This window comes from Triticum dicoccoides, chromosome 7A, assembly GCF_002162155.2.
Source record: "Triticum dicoccoides isolate Atlit2015 ecotype Zavitan chromosome 7A, WEW_v2.0, whole genome shotgun sequence".
Classification (NCBI taxonomy): domain Eukaryota; kingdom Viridiplantae; phylum Streptophyta; class Magnoliopsida; order Poales; family Poaceae; genus Triticum; species Triticum dicoccoides.
This window is the reverse complement of record NC_041392.1, coordinates 575,687,862-575,692,318: the sequence shown is the minus strand read 5'-3', so window position 1 is coordinate 575,692,318 and position 4,457 is coordinate 575,687,862.

Below are 4,457 nucleotides of genomic sequence, written 5' to 3'. Positions count from 1 at the left end.
CCTGTGTGCTCAGCGCGCCAAACCACTGCCCGAAGCTCAAATCCGAGCCGCGCCGCCGTCGTTTTGGTCACCACCGGCCAGGCTCCGGCGACTGCCGACGTGTCCGTCATTAGCACTAATGACCCCTCTAATCACCACCCCACTAGTCACTTACATATGGGTCCCACGCCTTTAACTAACCATAGCTTAATTCCTGTTTAGCTCTAATTAAACACAGTGGCCCCACGCGTCAGCTTTGACCGTGCTGACATGGTCGTTGACCTGGGCCCACTAGTCAGCCTCTGTTCCTGCCCTGTTTCACTGACGTGCGGGTCCCACTGGTCAGGTTTGACCTGGACCAGCCCCTTTGACCTGTTGATGTCATGCTTACACATTACTGATGCAGTAAAGGAATTTCTGGATTAAATCTAATTTAGGAAATTCCAGAAAATAACCAAAACTTTAAAAATTCATAGAAAATCAACCGTAGCTCAGAATGAAATAATTTATATATGAAAAATTATCAAACAAATTCAAGGAATCTGTTTATGGCATTTTCATGCATGTTAGAACAACTTATGGCTGCTGTTTAGGACAATTCACATAAATGGAATTTAAACTCTCACATATGGAGTTTCAATTTGAACCTAGGGTTCAAACCAACTCCATTTAACATGTTGCTAGTTGCATTAGCTCAAACCACAGCATATTAACATGTCATGATCATGCAACATATTGTGCATTGCATTGATTGTGTTTCTTTCTCTGTTGTCGGTATTTGTCCCCTCTCGATAGACGTTGTTTCGACGTTGTGATCGTTGACACTGATGAAGACTCAATGCTATCTTCAGAAGTGCCAGGCAAGCAAAACCCCCTTGTTCATTCCAATACAATCCCACTCTCTCGCTCCTGCTCTCTTTTACTCCTTGGACAACAACGATTGAACTGTTACATGCTGCGGTAGTTGAACCCCTTTCCTCTGCATGACCTGTCATTGCCACAGTAAATAGATGAAACCCACTAGGATGAGTAGGAGTTGTTTGAGCCCTGATGTGCCTACTCATTCATGTTTGTTTGTCATGCCTGCTACTGCTTAGAGTTGAGTCAGGTCTGATTCATCGGGGATGAATCGGAGGTGTGTAAACATGTCCTACTGTTGAGAGCTAAGTGTGTGAACATGATTTGGTAAAGGTAGCGGTGAGAGGCCATGTAGGAGTACATGGTGGGTTGTCTCATTGAAACCGTCCTCAGGAACTGAGTTCTGTGTTTGTGATCCATGAAACAGTTACTGCCACGCATTGGGCCCGAAACCAATGGACCCTCTCGGCTTCTTGATCACCCTTGTCCTCTGTCCAGGAGTTGCAACTAGTTTCTGGTGTTTATAGGATATGTGTTGGTGGCCGTGCGTAGCGCTGACCCTAGGGGTGGGCTATGATGCGGTAGATACACCGTGGCCGGGCATGTCGGGCGCCCGTTTGGTGTCCCGGAACCCTGTACACATCGTCCGGGGCCGTATGTGGAAACCTCGGCCGGACTCCCTGTGGATGGAACCTGGATAGGCGATAAACCTGGACTAGAGACTTGAGTGTTTAGGTAGGCCGTGGCCGACACCCTCGTTGGGCTTCCGCTTGAAGGTTGCCGAGTACATGTCGTGTAAACAGCGGTAAGTGGTGAGAGCGTGTGTGAAGAAGTACACCCCTGCAGGGTTAACATCATCTATTCGAATAGCCGTGTCCGCGGTAATGGACTTCTGGGTTGCCTATAACAGTTCATAGACAAGTGAAAGTGGATACTCTAAAACTCGCAAGATAAGTGTGAGTGCTATGGATGGCCTTCTCGTAGGGAGACGGGAGCGGATCCATAGTGGTGTATTGAATGGTGAATATGTGGACTCGTGTGCGCCACCTCAAAAGAGTTGCTTGCAGTCGTAGTTCAGGTTAGCCACTGAGTCAAAGCTGGCTTGCTGCAGTTAAACTCCACCCCCCCCCCTTGTTGATACCGATGCATATGTAGCTAGTTCTGATGTAAGTCTTGTTGAGTACATTTGTACTCACGTTTGCCTATTTTATGTTTTGCAGAGAGACGTCAGTCTCGCTAGTAGTTCCGTGTGGACTTTGATGTTTAGCTTGATACCTCAGCTACGATCTTGTGCCCTCGGTAGGATCTGGTAGATAGTCAGGCTTCTTAGCCTTTTTCATTTGTAGATGTCTGTACTCAGACATGTTAAGCTTCCGCATGTGCTTTGATTTGTATGCTATGATTGTTGGGTCATGAGACCCATCTTTGTAATATCTCGCTCCTCGGAGCCTAATGAATAAATACTTGAGTCGTAGAGTTATGTTGTGATGCCATGTTGTACTTACACATATCGAGCATATTGTGTGTATGATTGAAATGCTTGGTATGTGTGGGATCCGACAATCTAGTTGTTTATCCTTGGCAGCCTCTCTTATGGGGAAATGTAATCTAGTGCTTCCATGAGCCATAGTAGTCCGCTACAGCCTGGTTCACCGGAGTCCTGCTAGCCCAGCACTACTGCTCAGGACACTTGACTGGCCGGCATGTGTTTCACTTCGTTCTTGTGTCTGTCCCTTTGGGGAAATGTCACGCGGTGACATCCGGAGTCCTGCCTAGCCTGCTACAGCCCGGGTTCCCAGAGTCCTGTTAGCCCAGTGCTACAGCCCGGATTCACACGCTGCTGACCGACATGCTCGATGCGATTCATGTATGCCTGTTCCCATAGGTTGGTGCCGCTTTGGGTTCACGACTAGCCATGTCGGCCCGGGTTCTCTGTCATATGGATGCTAGTGACACTATCATATACGTGAGCCAAAAGGCGCAAACGGTCCCGAGCCATGGTAAGGCGACACCCGTGGGAATACCGTGCGTGAGGCCGCAAAGTGATATGAGGTGTTACCGGCTAGATCGATGTGACTTGGAGTCAGGGTCCTGACAAGTTACCCATTGACTATCAGCAACGGGATAAATTATACCTGCCTCCAGAAGCTTTAGTATTTATTTTCTTACCACTTCTTTCATCTTAGGATTTAACCATCGTTGGTGATCAACAACCGGTTTAGCATCTCTCTCTAATTTTATTTTGTGCTGGCATAGAGTGGGACTAATGCCCTTAAGATCATCAAGAGTATATCCAATAGCAGCACGGTGCTTCTTCAGAGTTTTCAATAATTTCTCTTCTTCTTGCTCTGATAGGTTAGCACTAATAATAACAGGATATATCTTCTTTTCATCAATATAAGCATATTTAAGAGTATCAGGCAATGGTTTAAGATCAAACACGGATCACCCTTGGGTGGAGGAGGATCCCCTAGAATTTCGACAGGCAAGTTGTGTTTCAAAATAGGTCCCTGTTTAAAAAATACTTCATCTATTTCCCTTCTTTCATTCGTAAACATATCATTTTCATGGTCTAGCAAATATTGTTCTAAATGATCATTAGGAGGCACGGCAATAGAAGCAAGACCAATAATTTCATCTTTACTAGGAAATTCTTGATCATGGGGTTGTCTACGAAATTTAGCAAAATTAAAATCATGAGACATATCCCCTAAACCAACAGAAACAATATCCTTTTGCAGTCTATCTTAGCATTAACAGTATTCAAGAAGGGTCTACCAAATATAATGGGAGAAAAGTCATCTTGTGGGGAACCAAGAACAAGAAAATCAGTAGGATATTTAACTTTCCCACACAAGACTTCAACATATCTAACAATCCCAATCGGTGAAATAGTATCTCTATTAGCAAGCTTAATTGTAACATCAATACCTTCTATCTCAGCAGGTGCAATATCATGCATAATTTCTTCATATAAAGAATGAGGTATTGCACTCGTGTGATGCCCGGGTAATTAAGCTACAGTAATTCCACGCTAATGATGCCACGTCACCTCAGTTATTGTTCTTAATCTCGCGTTAGTTTGAAACCGATTCAAATTCAAGTTTGAATTAAAGTCAAACGATAACAGTTCACAAACATACCAAACAAAAATGTTCCAAGTGTGGCACATATTCCATAATTAAATATGGTGGTGAACCAACATTTTTGTATAGTGTTTTAATGACCTATTATAATTAAAACTGTGAATAAAAACAATTATTAAATGCTTTAATTACTAAGCAAATACTAAACTATTAAATTAAAGTGCCAAATTAATTGTGGCAGAAGCCTAATTATAAATAATAATTTAGAGGTAGCATTATATTTTAAAAATCTAAAATTAAAATGAAACTAAAAGAAAATAGAAACGGATAAAACAAATAAAAAGACTCCCCTGGGCCAACCGACCCAACAAGCCGGCCCAGTCGGCCACCCGGCCAGCCCACTAACCCCAGGCCTATATGCCCACTACCCTCCCCCCCAAAACGCTAACCCCCCCACCCCCACGATCCCCTCTCCCTCTGGTTTCCCCCTCGATCCAGATCGGGGCAACGGCGCCCCGACCCCATCGACCCGCT